Here is a 16,140-nt window from a genome sequence, read left to right on the forward strand (position 1 = left end):
TTGTTCGAAATTTTCAATCAAGTTGTCTCTGGATTGTTGTAATTTAGCTTCTCTTAATTTCTTCTTCAGAGTCCTTTCAGGTTCTGGATCAGCTTCAACAAGAATGCCTTTTTCTCTGTCCCTGCTCATAAGAAAGAGGAGAGAAAAAGAAAAGAAGAGGAATCCTCTATGTCACAGTAAAGAGGTTCCTTATTGTTAGTAGAAGAAAAGAAGAAGAAAAATCTGAACTCAGAGAGAGAGAGAGGGTTCGGATTTTTTGGTGATGTGAGGAAGAGATGTTAGTAGATGAATAAATAAATAGAATAAGATGAGAGAGGGAAAATTTTGAAAATAATTTTTGAAAAAGAGTTAGTGATTTTTGAAAATAGTTTTTGAAAAAGGTTAGTAGTTTTTCGAAAATTCAAATAAAAAATAAAATAATTAGTTTAAAAAGAAATTTTGAAAAAGAGGGAAGATATTTTCGAAAATTAGAGAGAGAGAGAGTTAGTTAGGTGGTTTTGAAAAAGATAAGAAACAAACAAAAAGTTAGTTAGTTAGTTGAAACAAATTTTGAAAAGATAAGAAGTTAGGAAGTTAGAGAAGATATTTTGAAATCAAATTTTTGAAAAAGATAAGATAAGAAGATATTTTTTTTTGAAAAGATATTATTGAAATTAGTTTTTGAAAAAGATTTGATTTTTAAAATCTCAATTAATGACTTGATTCACAAGAAATCACAAGATATGATTCTAGAACTTAAAGTTTGAATCTTTCTTAACAAGCAAGTAACAAACTTGAAATTTTTGAATCAAAACATTAATTGTTGATGTTATTTTCGAAAATATGATGTAAAATTAAGAAAAATATTTTTGAAAAATATTTTTTTTTGGAATTTTCGAAAATAACTGAGAAATTTGAAAAAGATTTGATTTTTGAAAAAGATTTTGAAAAAGATAAGATTTTCAAATTGAAAATTTGATTTGACTCATAAGAAACAACTTGATTTTAAAAATTTTTGAAAAAGTCAACTCAAATTTTCGAATTTGATGAGAGAAAAAGGGAAAGATATTTTTTTTTTATTTTTGAATTTTATGATGCAAGAGAAAAACAAGAAAAATGATGCAATGCATGAAATTTTTAGATCAAAACAATGAATGCATACAAGAATGCTATGAATGTCAAGATGAACACTAAGAACACTTTGAATGTCAAGATGAACACCAAGAACATATTTTTGAAAAATTTTTAATGCAAAGAAAATATGCAAGACACCAAACTTAGAATTCTTTAATGCTTAGACACTAAGAATTCCAGAATGCATATGAAAAACAAGAAAAGACACAAAACATGCAAATGCAAAGATCAAACAAGAAGACTTACCAAGAACAACTTGAAGATCATGAAGAACACTATGAATGCATGATTATTTTCGAAAAATGCAAGATGCACATGCAATTGACACCAAACTTATAACATGACTCAAGACTCAAAGAAGAACACAAAAATATTTTTGATTTTTATGATTTTATTATTTTTTTGTATTTTCTTTTAATTTTTTTTCAAAAATTATTGTGAAAAATAAAAATAAGGATTCCAAAATTTTTAATATGAATTCCAAGAATCTTGCCATGTTAGTCTTAAAGCTCCAATCAAAGGGTCAGGCATGGCTTAATAGCCAGCCAAGCTTTAATAAAAATATGAGTGTAATTCAGACATGACAAGCCTAACATGCCCTATCCAGAAGAATTGGGCATGACTCCATTGAGGTGATTAGTTGAAGACCAATCCCAAAGCAGTTTGGGTATGGCTTTACAGCCAGATAGGCTTCAACATGCTTCATGAAACACTAGAATTCATTATTAAAAATTCTGAAGAAAAATATTTTTGAAAACATTTTTTTTTTTCAAAAACAAGTGAGAAATTTTTTAAAGGTTTTTGAAAAATTTTTGAAAGGAAAACAAAAAGAAAATTACCTAATCTGAGCAACAAGATGAACCGTCAGTTGTCCAAACTCGAACAATCCCCGGCAACGGCGCCAAAAACTTGGTACGCGGAATCGTGATTACACTTTAATTATGTAAAGTTCATTGCTCTTTCTTTCCCTGGAAATGGCGCCAAACACATGATGCCAAAACCACGATTCACAACTCCGTGTAACTGACCAGCAAGTGCACTGGGTCATCCAAGTAATACCTTACGTGAGTAAGGGTCGAATCCCACAGAGATTGTTGGTATGAAGCAAGCTATGGTCACCTTGCAAATCTCAGTTAGGCAGATATAAATTGATAATGGTGTTTTCGAATAATAATTAATAGAATAGGGATAGAAATACTTATGTAATTCATTGGTGAGAATTTCAGATAAGCGAATGGAGATGCTTTCGTTCCTCTGAACCTCTGCTTTCCTGCTATCTTCATCCAATCAGTCTTACTCATTTCCAAGGCTGGCTTTATGTGATACATCACCACTGTCAATGGCTACTTTCGGTCATCTCTCGGGGAAATGATCCAATGCCCTGTCACGGCACGGCTAATCGTCTGGAGGCATCACCCTTGTCAATGGCTTCATCTTATCCTCTCAGTGAAAATGGTCAATGCACCCTGTCACGGCACGGCTATTCATCTGTCGGTTCTCGATCATGCTGGAATAGGATTTACTATCCTTTTGCGTCTGTCACTACGCCCGGCAATCGCGAGTTTGAAGCTCGTCACAGTCATTCAATCATTGAATCCTACTCGGAATACCACAGACAAGGTTTAGACCTTCCGGATTCTCTTGAATGCCGCCATCATTCTAGCTTACACCACGAAGATTCTGATTAAGAGATCTAAGAGATACTCATTCAATCTAATGTAGAACAGAAGTGGTTGTCAGGCACGCGTTCATAGGGAATGATGATGATTGTCACGTTCATCACATTCAGGTTGAAGTGCGAATGAATATCTTAGAAGCGAAATAAGATGAATTGAATAGAAAATAGTAGTACTTTGCATTAATCTTTGAGGAACAGCAGAGCTCCACACCTTAATCTATGGAGTGTAGAAACTCTACCGTTAAAAATACATAAGTGATAGGTCCAGGCATGGCCGAATGGCCAGCCCCTCTGATCTAAGAACCAGGGGTCCAAAGATGTCTAATACAATAGTAAAAGGTCCTATTTATAATAAACTAGTCACTAGCGTTTACATAAGTAAGTAATTGATGCATAAATCCACTTCCGGGGCCCACTTGGTGTGTGCTTGGGCTGAGCCTTAACTTTCCACGTGTAGAGGCCATTTGTGGAGTTGAACGCCAGGTTTTGATCCATTTCTGGCGTTCAACTCTGGTTTTTGATCCATTTCTGGCGCTGAACTCCAGAATTGGGCAGAGAGCTGGCATTGAACGCCAGTTTGCGTCATCTAAACTTGCACAAAGTATGGACTATTATATATTGATGGAAAGCTCTGGATGTCTACTTTCCAACGCAATAGGAAGAGCGCCATTTCGAGTTCTGTAGCTCCAGAAAATCCACTTTGAGTGCAGGGAGGTTAGAATCCAACAGTATCAGCAGTCCTTCTTCAACCTCTGAATCTGATTTTTGCTCAAGTCCCTCAATTTCAGCCAGAAAATACCTGAAATCACAGAAAAACACACAAACTCATAGTAAAGTTCCAGAAATGTGAATTTAACATAAAAACTAATGAAAACATCCCTAAAAGTAACTAGATCCTACTAAAAATATACTAAAAATAATGCCAAAAAGCGTATAAATTATCCGCTCATCAACTATATGGTCGGCCACAATCTGATGCCAAATACGTGCTTCGGCATTCAAGTAAGAATAAGAAATACTCGTGGGGACCAATCTTCTTAAGAATGGGAGCCAAAGACATCCTCCCCTTGAACACATCTGCTTTTATCCTTGAATACTGGTGCACGAAATTGTGATCTCAGGCAACGGCGCCAGAAACTCTGTACGCATGTCTTAAGAAATCATTTTTCATTCACAACTTCGATACAACTAACCAGCAAGTGCACTGGGTCGTCCAAGTAATAAACCTTACGTGAGTAAGGGTCGATCCCACGGAGATTGTTGGTATGAAGCAAGCTATGGTCACCTTGTAAATCTCAGTCAGGCGGATATAAAATAGTTATGGAGTTTTCGAACATAAATAATAAATAGATAGAAAATAAGGATAGAAACACTTATGTATGTCGTTGGTGAGAATTTCAGATAAGTGTATAGAGATGCTTTTGTTCCTCTGAACCTCTGCTTTCCTGCTGTCTTCATCCAATCAGTCTTACTCCTTTCCATGGCTGGCTTTATGTAAGGACATCACCGTTGTCAATGGCTACTTTTTATCCTCTCTGGAAAATGGTCCGATGCGCTGTCACTGCATGGCTAATCGTCTGGAGGCATCACCCTTGTCAATGGCTGCATCCCATCCTCTTGTGAAAATGGTCCAAATGCTCTGTCACAGTACGGCTAATCATCTGAGGTTCTCGATCATACTGGAATAGGATTCATCCTCCTTTTGCGTCTGTCACTACGCCCAGCACTCGCGAGTTTGAAGTTCGTCACAGTCATTCAATCCCAGAGTCCTACTCGGAATACCACAGACAAGGTTTAGACTTTCTGGACTCTCATGAATGCCGCCATCAATCTAGCTTATACCACGAAGATTCTGATTAAGAGATCCAAGAGATACTCATTCAATCTAAGGACGGAAGTGGTTGTCAGGCACGTGTTCATAGGGAATGATGATGACTGTCACGTTCATCACATTCAGGTTGAAGTGCGAATGAATATCTTAGAAGCGGAATAAGTTGAATTGAATAGAAAAATAGTAGTACTTTGCATTAATCTTTGAGGAACAGCAGAGCTCCACACCTTAATCTATGGAGTGCAGAAACTCTACCGTATGAAAATACATAAGTGATAATGGTTCAGGCATGACCGAATGGCCAGCCCCCATGAAAGTCTAAGATAGTATAAAACTGATCAAAGATGATCCAAAGATCTCTAATACAATAGTAAAAAGTTCTATTTATAATAAACTAGTTACTAGGGTTTACGGAAGTAAGTAATTGATGCATAAATCCACTTCCGGGGCCCACTTGGTGTGTGCTTGGGCTGAGCTTGAATGTTACACGTGTAGAGGTCAATCTTGGAGTTGAACGCCAGTTTGTAACGTATTTTTTGCGTTCAACTCTGGCTTGTGACGTGTTTCTGGCGTTTAACTCCAGACAGCAGCGTAGAACTGGCGTTCAATGCCCTTTTACATCGTTTAAACTCGGCCAAAGTATAGACTATTATATATTTATGGAAAGCCCTGGATGTCTACTTTCCAACGCAATTGGAAGCGCGCCATTTTGAGTTCTGTATCTCCAGAAAATCCACTTTGAGTGCAGGGAGATCAGAATCCAACAACATCAGCAGTCCTTCTTCAACCTCTGAATCTGATTTTTGCTCAAGTCCCTCAATTTCAGCCAGAAAATACCTGAAATCACAGAAAAACACACAAACTCATAGTAAAGTCCAGAAATGTGAATTTAACATAAAAACTAATGAAAACATCCCTAAAAGTAACTAGATTCTACTAAAAACATACTAAAAACAATACCAAAAAGCGTATAAATTATCCGCTCATCAAATACTCATCATTTTCAGGCAGAATGTGGGGAATCTTCAGAATAGTTTCTAGAGCCTTGTTGGAAGTGTCCAACATCTTCCCTCATAGGAATACCGACTCCTCTTCCCAAGCTTGGTAGTTCGCATAGAATTCCCGCACCATGGATTCATTAACTTCGTCGATTGGGTTTTGCTCAAGAAATCCCCAATGAAGCGAGGCAATATACTCATAGATAATCGCCTCGTACTTGCTTGGAACCTTCAGTGTCCGCTCCCAATGGATTGTTCTTGTCTCAATTACTCCAACCATCACGCAACACTCAAGTCTTGATATCCAAGAAGTGAAGGCAACCAACAAGATCACCGAAGAGAGGATTGTGACCGAGCTACAATTAACTATATCCATGAAGAAGAAAAGCTCAAACACAAGCAATCTAATCCCTGATCCAACAAGTAAGTTCAATCAAGCAAATAACAAAAGGAAGCTTATTGGGCAGAGGCCAAGACAGGGGACACTGACTGGCTCTTCTCTCCCTCTGATGTCATTCCTCTTAACAAATTGGAAGAAGAGGAAGAAAGTTGAGAACAACATATCAAGCTAATGACATTAAAAGAGCACTTGTTGGGAGGCTACCCAACCGTAGGTAACAATTCCTTTCTTTGCTTTGTCTATTTTCAATAATTTGGCATATAATTGCATTCTAAGTTTGGTGTTGCCAAGCAACCATTTGATTTTCAATCTTCACTGGGTACTTGTATTATTCTAAAATAAAAGTGTCACACTAAATTTGGTGTTGCCACTTATCTTTCATGCAATGTATCATGCACACCCCACTTGTTAATGCAATCATATTGTCTCTATTTTCTTTTTTGTGCCTTTATTGTATCCTTAATTTTGCTTAAGCACATGCATTACTCACATTTCATTGTGTAAGACACTCATGATCCATCATAGACCGCATTACCACTGTTTTAATTATTGCTTGAAGATAAGCAAGCATTCTAAGTTTGGTGTGGGAAGGGGAAGAATAGGAGGAAAGTGACAACAACAATGAAGATGAACTACAAGGTGGTAAAGTTTATTTTCCTCTTATTTGTTACCAGTACTTTAAATTGCATGATTTTCTTTCATTCTTTTATATGCATGTGTGATTGCTCCTTGTAAATAAGCATAGCTTGAATTTTGAAATTGTAACATGCTGCTGTGATATTATGACTACCATCTTGAATTTTGTGAGTCAAAGTAATCAAATAATCATGATCATAAACAAACAAGGTAATTAAAGAAGAATTTAGCATGAGCTTATAAGTATTGGGAAGCTAGCATGACTATTGTTGCTCAATTGAATTTGAATTTGTTTAATTGAAATTTTCATCTAGGACATTTTATGAAATTTTTGAAATCATGAAAACCTTGAAGAAGTAAATGCAAATAAGGCAAGAAAAGAAAAGGGAAAGAATGAAAAAGCTGAAGGCTCTGAGTACTAATGACAATTCAATTGTTAAGTACTTGTGGTGTTTATGTATCAAGAAAAAAGCTTGAAAACAAAACACTTAGAGTCAAGGCTAGACTCAAGTGCAAAAGAATTCCTTCAAAACTCAAGGCTCTGAGTATCAATGATTAGAGAGTAAATAAAAGAAACAAATAAGCTTAAAGAGTCCTCTAATTAAATGCTTGTGGTGCATATGTATCAAGTGGTAATACTTGAAAACAAAGCATTTAGAGTCGTAGCGTTCAACATGGTGCAAAGCACCCAAAAACTTAAGCTAAGAAAAGAATGAAAAGCTTTCTTCAAGGAAGGAACATAAAGAAAAAGATTTCATAAAATGAGCTAGATAGAAGCATCAATCATTTGAATTTCTTTTGTGATTGTAGCATGCTGATGAGCGGATAATTTATACGCTTTTTGGCATTGTTTTTACATAGTTTTTAGTATGATTTAGTTAGTTTTTAGTATAATTTTATTAGTTTTTAAATAAAAATCACATTTCTGGACTTTAATATGAGTTTGTATATTTTTCTATGATTTCAGGTATTTTCTGGCTGAAATTGAGGGACTTGAGCAAAAATCAGATTCAGAGGTTGAAGAAGGACTGCATATGCTGTTGGATTTTGACCTTCCTGCACTCAAAGTGGATTTTCTGGAGCTACAGAACTCCAAATTGCGCGCTCTAAATTGCGTTGGAAAGTAGACATCCAGGGCTTTCCAGCAATTTATAATAGTCCATACTTTGCCCGAGTTTAGATGATGCAAACTGGCGCTCAACGCCAGTTCCATGTTGCATTCTGGAGTTAAACGCCAGAAACAGGTTGCAAAGTAGAGTTAAACGCTAGAAACTTACAAACTGGCGTTCAACTCCAAAAAAAGCCTCTACACGTGTAAAGCTCAATGCTCAGCCCAAGCACACACCAAGTGGGCCGCAGAAGTGGATTTCTGCATCATTTACTCATTTTTGTAAACCCTAGTAACTAGTCTGATATAAATAGGACCCTTTACTATTGTATTAGACATCTTTGATCAGTTTTATGCTATCTTAGACCTTTATGGGGGCTGGCCATTTGGCCATGCCTGAACCTTCATCACTTATGTATTTTCAACAGTAGAGTTTCTACACACCATAGATTAAGGTGTGGAGCTCTGCTGTTTCTCATGAATTAATGCAAAGTACTATTGTTTTTCTATTCAATTCAAGCTTATTCCTATTCTAAGATGTTCATTCGCACCCAAGAACATGATGAATGTGATGATTATGTGACGCTCATCATCATTCTCACTTACGAACGCGTGCCTGACAAACACTTCCGTTCTACATGCAAACAAGCTAGAATGAATATCTCTTAGATATCTAATACAGAGGACCGAGTCCGAGATATTAGAATCTTCGTGGTATAAGTTAGAACCCATAGACGGCCATTCCTGAGATCCGGAAAGTCTAAACCTTGTCTGTGGTATTCCGAGTAGGATCTGGGAAGGGATGGCTATGACGAGCTTCAAACTCGCGAGTGCTGGGCGTAGTGACAGACGCAAAAGGATAGTAAATCCTATTCCAGCATGATCGAGAACCGACAGATAATTAGCTATGCAGTGACAGCGCATTGGACCATTTTCACAGAGAGGACGGGATGTAGCCATTGACAACAGTGATGCCAACATACAACTTGCCATGGTAGGGAGTAGGAATAATTGGATGAAGACAGCAGGAAAGCAGAGGTTCAGGAGGAATGAAAGCATCTCTATACGCTTATCTGAAATTCTCACCAATGAATTACATAAGTATCTCTATCCTAGTTTATATTTTATTTATATTTATTATCAATTCACCATAACCATTTGAATCCGCCTGACTGAGATTTACAAGGTGACCATAGCTTGCTTCAGGCCGACAATCTCCGTGGGATCGACCCTTACTCACGTAAGGTTTATTACTTGGACGACCCAGTGCACTTGCTGGTTAGTTGTGCGAAGTTGTGACAAAGTGTGATTCACGTTTGAGAGCACCAAGTCTTTGGCGCCATTGTTGATGATCACAACTTCTGCGCACCAAGTTTTTGGCGTCGTTGCCGGGGATTGTTCGAGTTTGGACAACTGACGGTTCATCTTGTTGCTCAGATTAGGTAATTTTATTTTATTTTAAAGCTTTTTTATTTCTTATTTTCAAAAATAATACAAAAAAAAATTTCTTCTTTTTCGTTTTTCCCAAAATAATTTTTGAAAAATATCCAAAAAAAAATTAATAAAATCATAAAACCAAAAATAATTTGATGTTTCTTGCTTGAATCTAGTGTCAAGTCATAAGTTTGGTGTTAATTGCATGTTCTTAAAATTTGTGCATTTTTCGAAAACTCATGCATGTGTTCTTCATGATTTTCAAGTTGTTCTTGACAAGTCTTCTTGTTTGATCTTTGCATTTTCTTGTTGTGCATCTTTTCTTGTTTCTCATATGCATTTTCAATTTGTTAGTGTCTCAATATTAAAAATTTTTAAGTTTGGTGTCTTGCATGTTTTTCTTTTATTAAAAATTTTCAAAAATAAGTTCTTGGTGTTCATCTTGACATTCAAAGTGTTCTTGGTGTTCATCTTGACATTCATAGTGTTCTTGCATGCATTGTATGTTTTGATTCATAATTTTCATGTTTGGAGTCTTTTTGTTGTTTTTCTCTTTCTTCATAAAAAAAAATATCTTTCCCTTTTTCTCTCATAAATTTTTGAAAATTTGAGTTGACTTTTTCAAAACTTTTTTAAAATTTAGTTGTTTCTTATGAGTCAAGTCAATTTTTCAATTTAAAAATTCTATCTTTTTCAAATCTTTTTCAAAAATCAAATCTTTTTCATTTTTTCTTTTATGATTTTCGAAAATTTCAAGTTGATTTTCAAAAATCTTTTTCTTATCTTGTTCATAATTTCAAAATCTTTACTAACCATTAATGTGATTGATTCAAAAATTTTTAAGTTTGTTACTTGCCTAGTAAGAAAGGTTCAATCTTTAAACTCTAGAATCATATATTTTTAGTTTCTTGTTAGTCAAGTAATCAACTTTGATTTTAAAAATCAAATCTTTTTAAATTTCTTTTTCAAATATTTTTCAAAATAAGTTTCAATCACATCTTTTTCAAAATCAATTTCAAAATCTTTTCTAACTTCTTATCTTTTCAAAAATTGATTTTCAAATCTTTTTCAATTAACTACTTGACTTTTTGTTTGATCTTAAAAGTTACTATTTCAATCATATCTTTTTCAAAATTACCTAACTAACTCTCTCTTTATAATTTTCGAAAATCCCTTCCATCTTTTTCAAAACTCCTTTTTAATTAACTAATTGTTTTAAACTTTAATTTAATTCAATTTCATTTTTCTTTTTAATTTTCGAATTCTAACTTTAATTTTAAATTAAAAACAAAAATACTTTTATTTTAGGTTATTTAATTTTCGAAATTCTCTCCCCCTCATCTCTTTCTAATTATTTTATTTATTTACTAACACTTCTCTTCATTTAAAAATTCGAACCCTCTCCCTCTTTCTGTGTTCGAATTCTTTTTCTTCTCTTCTACTCACATAAAGGAACCTCTCTACTGTGGCAAGGAGGATCCCTGTTATTTTCTGTTCCCTTCTTTTTCATATAAGCAGGAGCAAGGACAAGAACATTCTTGTTGAAACTGATCCGGAACCTGAAAGGACTCTAAAGAGGAAGCTAAGAGAAGCTAAAACACAACACTCTGAAGAGAACTTTACTAAAATTTTCGAACAAGAAGGAGACATGGCTGAAAATAATAACAATGCAAGGAAGATGCTTGGTGACTTTACTGCACCAAATTCCAATTTACATGGAAGAAGCATCTCAATCCATGCCATTGGAGCAAACAATTTTGAGCTAAAGCCTCAATTAGTTTCTCTGATGCAACAGAACTGCAAGTTTCATAGACTTCCATCAGAAGATCCTTTTCAGTTCTTAACTGAATTCTTGCAGATCTGTGACACTGTTAAGACCAATGGGGTTGATCCCGAGGTCTACAGGCTTATGCTTTTCCCGTTTGCTGTAAGAGACAGAGCTAGAATATGGTTGAATTCTCAACCTAAAGATAGCCTGAACTCTTGGGATAAGCTGGTCACGGCTTTCTTAGCCAAGTTCTTTCCTCCTCAAAAGCTTAGTAAGCTTAGAGTGGATGTTCAAACCTTCAAACAGAAAGAAGGTGAATCCCTCTATGAAGCTTAGGAGAGATACAAGGAACTGACCAAAAAGTGTCCTTCTGACATGCTTTCAGAATGGACCATCCTGGATATATTCTATGATGGTCTGTCTGAGCTATCAAAGATGTCACTGGACCATTCTGCAGGTGGATCTATTCACCTAAAGAAAATGCCTGCAGAAGCTCAGAAACTCATTGACATGGTTGCAATAACCAGTTCATGTACACTTCTGAAAGGAATCCTGTGAGTAATGGGACACCTCAGAGGAAGGAAGTTCTTGAAATTGATACTCTGAATGCCATATTGGCTTAGAATAAAATATTGACTCAACAAGTCAATATGATCTCTCAGAGTCTGAATGGATTGAAGGAATCATCCAACAGTACTATAGAGCCATCTTCTGAAGAAGAAGCTTATGATCCTGAGAACCCTGCAATAGCAGAGGTGAATTACATGGGTGAACCCTATGGAAACACCTATAATCCCTCATGGAGGAATCATCCAAATTTCTCATGAAAGGATCAATAAAAGCCTCAACAAGGCTTTAATAATGGTGGGAGAAACAGGTTTAGCAATAGCAAACCTTTTTCATCATCCACTCAGCAACAGACAGAGATTTCTGAGCAAAATCCATCTAGCTTAGCAAATATAGTCTCTGATCTATCTAAGGCCACTGTGAGTTTCATGAATGAAACAAGCTCCACCATTATAAATTTGGAGGCACAAGTGGGCCAGCTGAGTAAAAGGGTCACTGAAACTCCTCCTAGTACTCTCCCAAGCAATACAGAAGAAAATCCAAAGAGAGAGTGCAAGGCCATTGATTTGACCATCATGGCCGAACCTACAAGGGAGGAGGAGGAAGTGAATCCTAGTGAGGAAGACCTCCTGGGACGTTCAATGACCAATAAGGAGTTTCCCTTTGAGGAACCAAAGGAATCTGAGGCTCATCTAGAGACCATAGAGATTCCATTGAACCTCCTTCTGCCCTTCATGAGCTCTGATGAGTATTCTTCTTCTGAAGAGAATGAAGACGTTACTCAAGAGCAAGTTGCTAAGTACCTTGGTGCAATCATAAAGCTGAATGCCAAATTATTTGGTAATGAGACTTGGGAAGATGAACCTCCCTTGCTCACCAATGAACTGAATGCATTGGATAGACAGAAATTACCTCAAAAGAAATAGGATCCTGGCAAATTCTTAATACCATGTACCGTAGGCACCATGACCTTTGAGAAGGCTCTGTGTGATCTGGGGTCAGGAATAAACTTAATGCCATTCTCTGTAATGGAAAAACTTGGGATCTTTGAGGTGCAAGCTGCCAGAATCTCATTAGAGATGGCAGACAACTCAAGAAAACAGGCTTATGGACTAGTAGAGGACGTGCTAGTAAAGGTTGAAGGCCTTTACATCCCTGCTGATTTCATAATCCTAGACACTGGGAAGGAAGAAGATGAATCCATCATCCTTGGAAGACCCTTCCTAGCCACAGCAAGAGCTGTGATTGATGTGGACAGAGGAGAGTTGGTCCTTCAACTGAATGAGGACAACCTTGTGTTTAAAACTCAAGGATCTCCTTCTATAACCATGGAGAAGAAGCATGAAAAGCTTCTCTCACTGCAGAGTCAATCAAAGCCCCCACAGTCAAACTCTAAGTTTGGTGTTGGGAGGCCACAACCAAACTCTAAGTTTGGTGTTGAAGCCCCACATTCAAACTCTAAGTTTGGTGTTGGGAGGTTCCAACCTTGCTCTGATTATCTGTGAGGCTCCATGAGAACTCACTGTCAAGCTATTGACTTTAAAGAAGCGCTTGTTGGGAGGCAACCCAATGTTATTTAATCACATCTATTTTATTTTCTTTTTGTTATTTCGTGTTTTATTAGGTTGATGATCATGTGGAGTCACAAAAACTACTGAAAAATAAAAAACAGAATGAAAAACAACATTAAAAATAGCACACCCTGGAGGAGGAGCATTCTGGCGTTTAAATGCTAGAAACAAGCACCAAGCTGGTGTTTAACGCCAGAAACAAGCATCTACCTGGCGTTAAACGCCAGGATTGCACAGCAAGGGCATTTTACACGCCTAATTAGAGCAGGGATGTTAAGTCCTTGGCCCCACTAGATCTGTAGACCCCACAGAATTCCCACAGGATCTGTGGACCCCACAGGATCCCCACCTACCTTCTTTTCTCCTCTTCACACCTTTTCATAACTCTCTTCCCCAAAACCATCTTACAACCCATCTACACCCACCCACTCAAATTCAAACCATCACTCTTTCCTTTTCACACATCCTAACCACCTAAACCCCCTTGGCCGAACCATTCATACACCTCCATCTTGTCCCTCTCTTCTTCTTCTCATCCTTTTTTTCTTCTTTTGCTCGAGGACGAGCAAACATTTTAAGTTTGGTGTGGTAAAAGCATTGCTTTTTATTTTTCCATAACCATTTATGGCACTTAAGGCCGAAGAAACCTCTAGAAAGAGGAAAGGGAAGACAAAAGCTTCCACCTCCGAGTCATGAGAGATGGAGAGATTCATCTCAAGGGTCCATAGCTCAGTAGTAGAGCATTTGACTGCAAAACAAGAGATCATGGACCTCAACAAGAGCATGAGGAAATTTCTCACCATGAAATCCCTGAGATGCCTCAAGGGATACATTTTCCTCCACACAACTATTGGGAGCAACTAAGGATAGGAGCACCAAAATCATTAGGGATGAAGCAACAAAAACAAGGAAGAGACATAGAGGAGCTCAAGAGCACCATTGGTTCTTCAAGAAGAGGAAGACGCCACCCTCACTAAGGTGGACCCGTTCCTTAATCTCCTTGTTCTTATTTTTCTATTTTTCATTTACTATGCTTTACATTTATGTTTGTGTCTTATTACATGATCACTAGTGTCTAAGTGTCTATGTCTTAAAGCTATGAATGTCCTATGAATCCATCACCTCTCTTAAATGAAAAATGTTTTAATTACAAAAGAACAAGAAGTACAGGGTTTCGAATTCATCCTTGAAACTAGTTTAAATATTTTGATGTGGTGACAATACTTTTTGTTTTCTGAATGAATGCTTGAACAGTGCATATGTCTTTTGATATTGTGGTTTATAAATGTTAAATATATTGGCTCTTGAAGAATAAGGAAAAAGGAGAAATGTTATTTGATGATTTGAAAAATCATAAAAATGATTCTTGAAGCAAGAAAAAGCAGTGAAGAACAAAGCTTGCAGAAAAAAATGCGAAAAAAAGGAAAAAAATGTGAAAAAAGAGAAAAAGAAAAAGAAAAAGTAAGCAGAAAAAGCCAAAAGCTCTTTAAACCAAAAGGCAAGAGCAAAAAGCCAATAGCCCTTAAAACCAAAAGGCAGGTAAATAAAAAGGATCCAAGGCTTTGAGCATCAGTGGATAGGAGGTCCTAAAGGAATAAAATCCTGGCCTAAGCGGCTAAACCAAGCTGTCCCTAACCATGTGCTTGTGGCGTGAAGGTGTCAAGTGAAAACTTGAGACTGAGCGGTTAAAGTCGAGGTCCAAAGCAAAAGAAGAGTGTGCTTAAGAACCCTAGACACCTCTAATTGGGGACTTTAGCAAAGCTGAGTCACAATCTGAAAAGGTTCACCCAGTTATGTGTCTGTGAAATTTATGTATCCGGTGGTAATACTGGAAAACAAAGTGCTTAGGGTCACAGCCAAGACTCATAAAGTAGCTATGTTCAAGAATCAACATACTGAACTAGGAGAATCAATAACACTATCTGAACTCTGAGTTCCTATAGATGCCAATCATTCTGAACTTCAATGGATAAAGTGAGATGCCAAAACTATTCAAGAGGCAAAAAGCTACAAGTCCCGCTCATCTGATTGGAGTTAAGTTTCATTGATATTTTGGAATTTATAGTATATTCTCTTCTTTTTATCCTATTTGATTTTTAGTTGCTTGGGGACAAGCAACAATTTAAGTTTGGTGTTGTGATGAGCGGATAATTTATACGCTTTTTGGCATTGTTTTTACATAGTTTTTAGTATGATTTAGTTAGTTTTTAGTATAATTTTATTAGTTTTTAAATAAAAATAACATTTCTGGACTTTAATATGAGTTTGTGTATTTTTCTGTGATTTCAGGTATTTTCTGGCTGAAATTGAGGGACTTGAGCAAAAATCAGATTCAGAGGTTGAAGAAGGACTGCAGATGCTGTTGGATTCTGACTTCCCTGCACTCAAAGTGGATTTTCTGGAACTACAGAACACCAAATTGCACGCTCTCAATTGCGTTGGAAAGTAGAGATCCAGGGCTTTCCAGCAATATATAATAGTCCATACTTTGCCTGAGTTTAGACGACGCAAACGGGCGCTCAATGCCAGTTCCATGTTGCATTCTGGAGTTAAACGCCAAAAAATAGGTTGCAAACTGGAGTTAAACGCCAGAAACAGGTTACAAACTAGCGTTCAACTCCAAAAGAAGCCTCTACACGTGTAAAGCTCAATGCTCAGCCCAAGCACACACCAAGTGGGCCGCAGAAGTGGATTTCTGCACCATTTACTCATTTCTGTAAACCCTAGTAACTAGTCTGATATAAATAGGACCCTTTACTATTGTATTAGACATCTTTGAACAGTTTTATGTTATCTTAGACCTTTATGGGGGCTGGCCATTCGGCCATGCCTAAACCTTCATCACTTATGTATTTTCAACAGTAGAGTTTCTACACACCATAGATTAAGGTGTGGAGCTCTGCTGTTCCTCATGAATTAATGCAAAGTACTATTGTTTTTCTATTCAATTCAAGCTTATTCCTATTCTAAGATGTTCATTCGCACCCAAGAACATGATGAATGTGATGATTATGTGATGCTCATCATCATTCTCAC

At 36.7% G+C, this 16,140-nt stretch overlaps 1 non-coding gene across 1 annotated transcript; it reads right to left on the minus strand.

The window, feature by feature from the left end:
• Positions 1-11,239: 11,239 nt before the first annotated feature.
• Positions 11,240-11,347, minus strand: LOC148565548 (small nucleolar RNA R71). The gene has a single exon (XR_015885407.1). It is a non-coding gene; the product is annotated as a small nucleolar RNA R71 (small nucleolar RNA).
• Between the last annotated feature and the right edge of the window lie 4,793 nt (positions 11,348-16,140).

Source organism: Arachis ipaensis, chromosome B5 (genome assembly GCF_059453495.1).
Source record: "Arachis ipaensis isolate K30076 ecotype BB chromosome B5, ASM5945349v1, whole genome shotgun sequence".
Lineage (NCBI taxonomy): Eukaryota > Viridiplantae > Streptophyta > Magnoliopsida > Fabales > Fabaceae > Arachis > Arachis ipaensis.